We start from the raw sequence: 10,986 nt of genomic DNA, 5'->3' as shown, positions 1-10,986 counted from the left end.
GAGGGGGGAAGGAGGGAGGCAAGGCAGGCAAGTGAGGAGATTATCAGGAAGGATCACCGAGGGACCCTGAGACAAATCTTTAACATGTCAGATACGTGTTGTTAAACAATCCTTCTTCTGGCTGGTGGGGGTGGCTCATGCCTGTAATCCTAGCACTTTGGGAGGCCAAGGCAGGTGGATTACGACGTCAGGAGTTCAAGGCCAGCCTGGCCAACATGGTGAAACTCCGTCTCTACTAAAAATATAAAAATTAGTCGGGCGTGGTGGTGCCTGTAATCTCAGGTACTCGGGAGGCCGAGGCAAGAGAATTGCTTCAACCCGGAAGGCAGAGGTTGCAGCGAGCCAAGATCACACCACTGCACTCCAGCCTGAGTAACAGAGCAAGACTCCGTCTCAAGGCGGGGTGGGGGGAGGGAATCCTTCTTCCATTAAAATAAATGGGAGGATAGGAGCCAAGATAGGAGCCTTTCAGCCCATGCTGGAGGCTCCTGCTGCAAGCAGCCCAGCCCCAGGAGTCATTGTGCTGGGCGACTGTGACACTGAGAGGTTTCTGCTCCGTTCCTCCGGGGTTCAGTCCTCAGGGGATGGTAAGTGGGCTCCGACTCACCCTCAGCCCAGCGTCCTCCCTAGATGTCTCCACGTTGAGGTCTTTATTTTTATCTTAACACAAGGACCTGCTTTGTTTGTTTGGTTTTGTTTTGCACAGAGACTCACACAAACTGGCTGTCAGGCCATGGCTATCCCTGCCTCTCTACCTCCCTGCCCTGGCTGCAGTGCCAGCCCTGCTGCAGCTGCCGCCTGATTCCCTTCCTCACCACCCAGAGGAGCTGCTCCTTGGGACCTCCAGAATTCCTCTCCTTGGTTTGTTCTCTTGTTTTGTGAAGCACACCCTCAAATAGTTGACTAGAAAAGATGTGAGGGTGGTGAACTTTTCTGGAATTTGCCTGCCTGAAAATGTCTTTATTCTAGTTTTTTAAAAGCAAGTCTGGCTAGGTGTGGACATCTAGGTTGCAAATGACCCTCCCTACAAGTTTGCAAGGGGCTGCTGCATTTCAGCCCAGCATCCCTGCTGCAGATGACAGGCCTAATACTCCAGGCTTGATGTGCACATCAGTTAGGAAAAACTTGGGTGGCAGATGACAGAAAACAGCCAACTCTAGCTTAAACAAACACACTTTCATTTGTTTTAAATCACACACACAACAAAAGCTAGGATTTGGCCTGGTGTGGTGGCTCATGCCTATAATCCCAGCACTTTGGGAGGTTGAGATGGGAGGATCACTCGAGCCCAGGTGTTTGAGATCAGTGTGGGTAACATGGTATGACCCAGTCTCTACCAAAAACACAAAAATGAGCTGGGCATGGTGGTGTCTGCTGCCTTTATAAAGCTCATATAAAGCTGGCGCCTGTGGTCCCAGCTACTTGGGAGGCTGAGGTGGGAAAACAGCTTGAACCTAGGAGATTGAGGCTGTAGTGAGTCAAGCCCTCACCACTGCACTCCAGCCTGGGCAACAGAGCCAGAACCTGTCTCAAAAAACAAAATAAAACAAAACTAGCGATCATATGAGAGCACCACGAGGTCACTGGAGCCTTTTGTATTTTTGCTCTGTCATCCTTAATGGTTCGCTTCCCTACTCATGATCTCAAAACGGCTGCAGTGACTCCACCATCACATCCCGTGTCCTATGCAGGAAATGGATGCAAGGGAAAATATGTGCTGAGCAAAATGGGCATGCTTTCAGCAAAGCTTTGCCTGCTTGCTGGAGAAGAGATCTTCTCGCTGTAGGAATTTATCATGACATCTCATTGGCCAAAACGGTGTCAAGTGCGCACCATAGATTCTCCTACAGCCTAGGAAAAGTTGACCTATTTTTTTCTCACTAGATTTCTTGGGCTTTATATTTCCAATTTTTATTGGAAATAATTACTTCATTGGCCATATTTTTGTTTTCAGTAGTTTACTTTTTTGTTTTATTGTTCCTTTTTCATAGATCATTTTCTTTTTCTTTTTTTTTTTCTCTTTTTTGAGACAGATTTCACTCATGTTGCCCAAGCTGGAGTGATTTGGCAATGGTGTGATTTCAGCTCACCACAACCTCCGCCTCCCAGGTTCAAGTGATTTTCCTGCCTCAGCCTCCCGAGTAGCTGGGACTACAGGCATGCACCCAACCATGCCTGGCTAATTTTATATTTGTAGAAGAGGGTTTCTACAACAGGGTTTCTCCATGTTGGTCAGGCTGGTCGCAAACTCCCAACCTCAGGTGATCCGCCCGCCTCGGCCTCCCAAAGTGCTGGGATTACAGGCGTGAGCCACTGCGCCTAGCAGATGATTTTCTTTCTTTTCTCCCTCCCTCTTCCTTCCTTCCTTCCTTCTTTCCTTCTTTCCTTCCTTCCTTCCTTTTCTTTTCTTTCCTTCTTCCCTTTTTTGAGACACAGTAGTGGCATGATCTTGGCTCACTGCAACCTCACGTCAACCTTCTGGGTTCAAGCGATTCTTCCACGTCAGCCTCCCAAGTGACTGGGACTAGCAGCACCCAGCACCTGTAATTTTTAAAATTTTTTTTTGCAGAGAAAGAGTCTTGCTATGTTGCCCAGGCTGGTCTTGAACTCCTGGACTCAAGCAATCCTCTAGCCTCGGTCTCCCAAAGTGCTGTGATTACAGGTGTGAGCCAATGCCCCAGATGGTATTTTTTTCCCCCAGGTTTTCCTAATGATACTTACTAGAGTTTATTTAAAACTCTTGTCTGTGCCCTGGATTATTTGTTTCTTTCAGCATCATTTTTTGGTCTGTCTCCCTGCAGCACCCACATTGATTCTGCGGACACATAATCCGACCACATCTCACTTCTGCCTCAAACCCCTGACATCCAGAAAGCAAGGAAGTCCTCAGAGACTCAAAGAATCACAATGGCATTGCATTGAAACAGAAGGAAGGACCCATGCATCTTTAGCAATACTAAAAATCAAACACAAATAAGGGAGGGAGAGTTTTCTTTCCTGAACGATGACATCTCATCAGTGTAGCAGGGGAAACAGAACGAGAAAGCTTGAAGTGCTGATGTCAGGACTGAAGCAGGAGCATCCGTGGGGCCCAGGAGCATTGCCATTCAAGGGCAGCTAACTCTTCACCTATGGAAGCAGGCAGTCCCTGAGGACGAGGCACAGCCTTGACTGGAGACTGGATTCAGGAAACACACAAAAAACAAGAGCAGCTCAAAGGAGCACCATGGGAGGGAGGATAGGACAGGACAGTGCAAACGCTGTGGGCCCCAGCCCATCCAGTCACACTGTCACATGTGAAAGGAGAATGCCGATTCGCCTACGGTGCCAGATGCCTACAACTTCCTTTCTAAGGGGCCAAAAAGCAAAAAGACATGCATCCTGTTTTTAGAGACAGAAGAGAAGAGAGATCAAATGACTACAGCTCATCCTGGAACAACGTGGAGGTTAGGGGCGCCAGCCCCCATGTAGTTGAAAATCCCCACATAAGTTTTGACTTCCCCGGAACCGAATTGCTAACAGCCTCCTGCTGACTGGAAGCCTTGAGGAGAACATGAACAGGTGATTAGCAGGCATTCTGCATTATCTGTGTCACACACTGTGTTCGCACAATACAGCAAGCTGGAGTCTAGAAACCTTAGTGGGCAAATCCCAAGGAAGAGAAAACGTACTTCCTCTTCCCTGCATGGAAGGGATCCTCCTAAAGGCCTTTGTCTTCCTGATCTTCATGCTGCAAGGCTGAGGAGGAGGGAGGGGACTTGGCCTCACTGTCTCAGGGGTGGCAAAGGCAGGAGAAAATCCACATGGAAGGGGCCCACACAGGGCAAACCCATGCTGTTCAAGGGCCAGCTGTAAATGTGAACAGTTGCTGAATCCCGATGCAGGACGCTGGCCGCCATGGCAGACAGTCCCTCAGGCATCCTGTGACCCCTGCGTCCCGGGCTCCTGCCCTGACCTGCTTCCTGCCGAAGCAGAGCACAGCAGCGGTGCCTGCCCCATCCCACCCTACCCAACCCTATTGGCAGCTCCACAGACTTCAAGGCCCCTCCTTCCAGCAGACTTTCTCCATCACCCCCACCTTGGGAAGCGGAGGAAGCGCCCTTCAGAGAGGCCCTCATGGCAGGGAGCTGAGGATGGCCTCCGGGGACAGCTCCCAAGGACCCAGGTCCTCCCTCTGACAGGGCACAGTGTCTGGAAGCAGAACCTGCCCCAGGCGAGCCTCAGGTGAGACCCTGGCCCTGGCTGACACCACATCCTCAAGAGACCCCCGGTCTGAGGCCCCAGTCACCTGAAATGGGTGCTGATAAGCCTGTGTAGGTGAAAACCCATGCATGTGCACTCACCTGTAACCCAGCCCTGGACAGATCCAGGGCGCCTGTGAGAGCCACTGCTCCCTTCCACAGCTTAGGACTTGCTGCAGAAGGCAGGGAGGACTGGCTGCAGAGCTAAGGCTACCCCTGGAGGCCTGGCCTGGGACACGCCCCACCCCAGCCGCTTCCCGTCTCTTCCCTCCTCTCCCTCTTCCTCTTTTAACTCCCCTCCTCCATCCTCTCCTCTCTCTCCTCTCCCCTCCTCCTTTCCCCTCCCTCCCTGCTGGGGAGGCCTCAGCCTCTGGCTGGTAAGCACAGCAGGAGCCCCCAGCTGTTGCCATGGACATGGGCCCAACACAAACACAGGATGCTAGGCTCCCCTGCCAGCCCTGGACCCCCCACCTCCAGTCTGGCCCTGCGCAGGGTTGGGTGGGCAGATGAGGTCATTGCAATGGGAGCCCCCTCTGCAGGGCTGCAGGAGGAGTGTTTATTTGGTCTTGTTTCCCTGGCAATCTCCTGGACCCCTGCTCCACTCCGTCCACCATCCACAGGGGCATTCCAGCAAAGTCGCACAGCCAGGCCCCGCTGACCCTGGTGCCTACACCAGCCCCTCCACCTGGCCTGGCCAGCCCCACAGCAGACCCCTGCCCAGAATCCCAGGCTATCAGACAGGGGCTGCCTCCTAAGGGGTGGATGGGGAAACTAAGGTCCTGGAGCCCGGCAGAGGCAGGACCAGACAAGGCCAGGACTCTGGTCCCCAGCCTAGGCCCTCTGCAACCCCCAGCAGTGTCCTGTTCTTTCCCGATCAGCCCCCTGGGCCTGGCTGACCTAAGGCCACCTCCAGGGAGGTGACAGCTCTGCCCAGCATCTGCTCCTCCTGGGCCAGCCAGCCGCTGTATGCATTGGGCAGTGGGCGGGGAGGGGCTTCCGAGGAGCACAGAGGCTGCAGACAGAGCGAGCCCAGTGGGACTTAGAGGAGCAGGGGCTCTAGTGCACGTCAGGGGCACTAAGAAGATAGGCAGCGTGGTCGGGGGACGAGATGCAGGACAGCTCGAGGCCACCCCCTTGTGAACAGCCACCCCTGGCCCCAGGATGAGGCCCACCCACGTGAACAGGCCCCGGGAACAGAGTGTGCATGCAGACAAGGTGAACCCCTGGGACCCCAGGCCCCAGTGCAGGGGCTGCGGCCTGTGTAGCTAGATGGGGCAGGGAGTGAGTTTGAGCCTCCCACACCTCCAGACTCCTGCATCCCGGGGCCTCCTGGGCCACCTCCTTCTACCCTGACAGCAGCTGCCTCATGAGCTGGCCCTAGAGCACCTGCATGTGCAGCCAGACCCCATGGAGGCAGTGAGGACATCATCCTGGGGTCCCTAACAGTTCCCAAGGTCCATGGCACAGGAAGGGCAACACAGGACCCCACCACGGCCTGTCTGGGCTCTGGGGCACCAGACTCACTCTTTGCACCTTCCCCTCCTCCTTGTCCCTCCTCTTCCCTCCTCTCCTTCGCCTCCTCCCCTACTCCTTCTCCCACCCTTCCCCCTGCTCCTCTCCACCTTCTCCCTCCGTCTCTGAAGTCAGTCTGGAAGGCCAGGCAGGATCCCATCCAAACCTTCCTGCTGTACACCCCAGGTCCTTCTGAGACATTACCTAACCGCGCCTTCTTACCTAATCCCCTAGCCATCCCCTGCCATGCCTGGAGGGGAGCCAGATGCCTGCCACCGCCCCAGCCGCCTGGGCCCAGCCAGCCTGGGCTCAAGCCTGGGCTTGCCTCTGGCCACCTGTGTGTCCTGGACTTGTCTCCCACCTGTGAATGGCACCTGAGACTGCTCGGCTAAAGTAGCTCCATGCCCTGTGGGCCCTGCTTTCCTCACCCCTGCAAGCCAAGATGGGGATGCCCTGTCATCCAGAAACTGCCCAGGAGCATCTGACCTGTGCTCGAGCAGGTGAGGAAGCACCTTGCGGATTCCAAGGTGTCTCCACTCACCTGGTGGATGTCATTGGATAGGGTGGGTCCAGGGCCAGTGGGAGCTTGTCAGCTGGAGGAGACCAGAGTGGGGATGGGGCCAGGCCTCAATCACCCAGGAAAGGCGAAGTAGGAGACTAGAAAGGAGATGAGCTATGGCTCAGCACACACCTACAGCACTCAAGCACACGTGTGCATGCAGAGACGCATGCATGATACAGACACATGGACACATGCATGCATGTGCACCTACTACCCACATGGACACAAACACACATGTGCACATGCATGCCCATGCACCTGTGTGCAGAGACACACATGACAGACTTATGGGCACATGTATGCACACATATGAATGTAGCTGCATGACTCCAGCCACCTATATGCACATATACATGCACTCACCCATGTAGACAGATACACAGACCCAGTCATACATACATACATGAAGAGACACACACAGACACAGATGCATAGGTCTAGCCATATGCATGGATGCATGCAGACACACAAAAGATACACACATGTATGCACATGCATGCAGACACCAGTGCATGGAACCAGCCACACACATACATGCAGACACACTCAAGACACACATGCACACCCGGACACAAATGCATAGACTTAGCCACATATATGCATGTACACATGTGGACACATGCACAGGCCCAGCCACATGTATGCATGGAGACACATGCACAACACACACACACACATATGCTCACATGTAGACAACACAAACCCAGCCACACAAACATGCATGCTTGCATATAAATGCACACAGACATGTGGATACATACAACACGCATGCACACACACCCAACACCTACAGACACAGATGCACTGACATACAGACCCACATGAATCCAACCTCACACACACATATGTGCAGATGCAGACCAGACACACAGAGCATCCACCATACACAGGGGACCCCAGCCCAAACAACTGGACCCAGGACAAAGGGGGAGGGTTGGCTGTGCACAGTGGCCTGTCCAGCCAGTCCACCCACCAGCGACTTCTCTCCTCAGCAGCCTGGCCCCCGCCTGCCCGCTGCCTGCACCCGGGTTGAATTCAGCTATGGTTTCACTGCTGTCACTCAGAAGAATGGTCTCATTCAGGCCACCTGCTCCCTGGCTGGACAGCTCACATCCCTCTCCTGCCTGGGCTCAGAGGCCCAAGCCCCCGACCACCCTGCCTTCCAGAGGCCTGTCCCTCCAGGCAGAGCAATCCAGCGTGGCTTCACCTGGCAGTGGCCAGAGGCTGAGGGCCAGGGACCCGCACCGGAAGTCCCCACCGGCCTCTTAGTAAGAGCTGTGGCCATGGGTCTGGAAAGGAAGCCTGGACTGTTCCCATCAGGGAGATAATCCCACATTCCTCAGTGGGCAGCCCCTTCCTCCCCGGTGCTGTGGTGGCCGTGGACCTGGATGTCTGGGAGGGCACAGACCAGACACAAGGTGGCAGGAGAGGGACAGGCAGGGTCTGGAGGGGCCAGTGAGGGGTTTCCAGCAGGGCATGTTGCAGCAGTGGGGGACCCACGATGTGGGCTCAGAAGGGTGATGGAGATGAGGGGAAGGTGAGGACTGTGGGCTGGGAACTGGCTCCGAGTCAGGGAGATGAGGGGCTGTGCCCAGAAGACCCCCAGATGCAGGGCTAGGGGATGATGAGGCTCTGCTGGGGACCCAGCACTACGAGAGTGAGAGGCCTCCTTCAGCTAGAGGCTGTGGGCAGGAGTGGGATGGAGCTAGGCGTCTGAGAAGACAGGGCTGGACGGGGCTTCCTGTGGCACCCCAGGCTCTCCAGCCTGGACACGGGAAGCACAGAGACCAGAGATAGCTGGGGCCATACACGCAGCCCGGAGATGCCTGCCCAACAAAGGTGCCCAATGTGGCTGGGAGACAGGGCTTCTTCCCCGGGGTTCCTTCTTAGGTCCTCCTCCTCCCAACGGTCCTCCCCTTCCCCAGATCCTCCACCCTAGGGCCCTCCTTCTCCCCAGGGTCCTCCTCCTCCTTCCCAGGGCCTTCCTCCTCCCAAGGTCCTCCTCTTCCTCAGCGCTGTCCTTCTCAGGTCCTCCTTCTTCCCAGAGTTCTCCTCCTCCCCAAGGCCCTTCTCTTCCCCAGGGTTTCCCTCCCCAGGGCCCTCATCTTTCCCAGGGTCCCCCTCCTCCCCAAAGTCCTCTTCCCCAGGGCCCTTCTCCTCCCCAGGTCCTCCTCTTCCCTAGGCCATCCTCCCCAGGGTCCTCCTCCTCTCCAGGGTCCTCCTCCTTCTCAGGGTGCTCCTTCTCCTGAGGGCCCTCCTCCCGAGTCCTCCTCCTCCCCAGGTCTTCCTCCTCCCCAGGGTCCTCCTGTGTGCATACCCCTTCTCCCCAAAACCTCCCCCTTCCTCCTCCTCCCTGGTCCTTCCTCCTCCTCCCTGGTCCCGCCTCCCAATTTCTCCTCCTTCCCAGGCACACCTCCCCGAGTCCACCTCCTCTCCAACCCTCCTTTCTTGTCCTCCTCCTCCCAGAGTCCAACTCCTAGGCCTCCTCCTAAGGCCCTCCTCCTCGTCCCAGGCCTACAGAAGTCCCTGTGAAGGCAGCAGACTGAGATGAGGCTATAATTTAAAATACATTTATTTAGTGTTTCCATTTGTTTCTGGTTCTGTGACACAAAGCTGTTAAATAAATACATTCTCCACAGTCCCTCTGGGACAGGCCACACAGATGAGGTAGAGAAATCATTGCACGCACGGAGACTCAGAGCACAGACAGGGCCCCTCCCACCCACCCACGCCTGGCCAGAAGCCACCTGGGGGTCCAGGTCCCTTGTGGTGGGGCCCAGTGCGGAGAAGGTGGCTGGGATCCCCTGGCCAAGGAGCGGGCTGAACCCCTCCCAACAGCCCTTTCTCCTCTCCTGCCCCTCGGAAGAGAAGCGCATGAAACAGGAGGCTCCGGCTGAGCGGCCTCTTCATCCAGCAAGACATTCGAATATATATTTGTATAGAAATCAACCAGCTAGCAGACATTTTTGGTCTGCCTGTTTAAAAAAATACTTTTCTGAATATTTATGACATAGAGCTAAATGTGTTATTTGATTAAACATAAAAACCTTCCTCTGACTTGATGCCCTTCGTAGACCCAAGAGTGACTGAGTAACAGTCTTGTCATGTCATGAGGGTGTGGCCAGCTATGCTGCTCAGGGTCCGGTGGATGCGGACACTGCAGAGGGCAGGGGCTACCACCCCTATCCCTTCTAGCCAGGCCTCCACGAGACCAAGGACAAACCCAGCATCTTGCACCCATACTGCGGTCTGGGGATGCAGCTGCAGGCACGTGTTGGGGTGCTCTCTGAACCACAGGAGAATAAACATTCTTATGTACTATAACACAGGGATGGCGGAGACCCACAGCAACATAAATAGGTTTTCTTTTAAAAACACAGATTCCCCAGCTTTCTGGAGACCCATGGGACTCTGAGACACCCATTCACTCAGTAGTTCCTGTGTCCATACCGGCCACCCACCCAGAATCCAGCCCACAGCCATCAGGACACCCACAAGATGGAGCCCAGGGCGAGAGGCTCTGGAACCTAAGGCACCACTATGCCACTGATAGCACAGCACGGCCAAGGTGACCAAGCCAGTGCGCGCGCACGCACACACACACACACACACACACGCACACACACTGACCACGCCAGCATGCATTTACACAACACACGCTTACGCACATTGACTACGCCAGCACACACGCACTCACAACACACACACACGGATGCACACTGACCATGCCAGCACACACACTCTCACAACACACACACACTATACCCTCAAACCAAGCCAGGTCAGTGCAGGTCACCCTGTCCCCAGCACACACAACAGGAGGGCCATAACGCATGACATTCCTTGGCCAGATGCGAGCCCAAGACTGCCTCTACCAGCATCTGTCCCAATCTGTACCCCAGTGACACAGAGCAAGCAGCTTCCTCATGACATGACATGAACCAATCAAAGGGCTGCCCTGCCCCCTCACTATACCCACCCCTCCCTACCACCCCCAGCCTGAGAATCTGCACTGAGCCGCCTGGAGGCTGAGCCGTCTGCCCACAGGGTGCAGGGCAGGGGCCGCCGGCTGGCCCACCATGTGGCAGTGGCTGGCTGGCATGGAGCAGGGGGAGCTGGCTTCCAGAAGCCCCACGGGCTGTGGCCAGACACAGGTCACTGTATTTCCTTAACTACACACATCTATCTCCATTTAGTGGTTTCAAACGACTAAGCAGATCAGAGGCAGGGTTAGGAGGGAACATGTCAGGGACGGAAGGCGGGGCCCTCCTAGATTGGGGCTTGGTCGAGAGCGGTGAGCTGCAGCTGGGGAGGTGGCAGGGATGGAGAAAATAATAATTATTATATTAGTTAAATAATCATAATAATTTAAAAGTCACTGATATTTACTCCAAAGAGAAGTGCTCAACGTCAGAGGTCGACAGTGTCCTCCGAGCCTGGGCATCTGCACGGCCGGGCCCTGGGAGTGCAGAACAGGCTGCGTCCTCTTCTAGTGGTTTGAGTCTCTGAAGACAGTGCTGGTGTTGGGGCAGCCTGGGCCAGGCCAGTCCCCAGCGGGTGGCCCACACGGAGGCCACACGGTCACCAAGGTGCACCTGCTACCCACGCCTCAGAGGAGGTGGGGAGGGAAAGCCAATAGACTGGCATGGGGAACCACTTCCCAGGGACTGG

Source organism: Colobus angolensis, unplaced genomic scaffold, assembly GCF_000951035.1.
Source record: "Colobus angolensis palliatus isolate OR3802 unplaced genomic scaffold, Cang.pa_1.0 Scaffold511, whole genome shotgun sequence".
Lineage (NCBI taxonomy): Eukaryota > Metazoa > Chordata > Mammalia > Primates > Cercopithecidae > Colobus > Colobus angolensis.
This window is presented reverse-complemented; position numbering follows the sequence as displayed.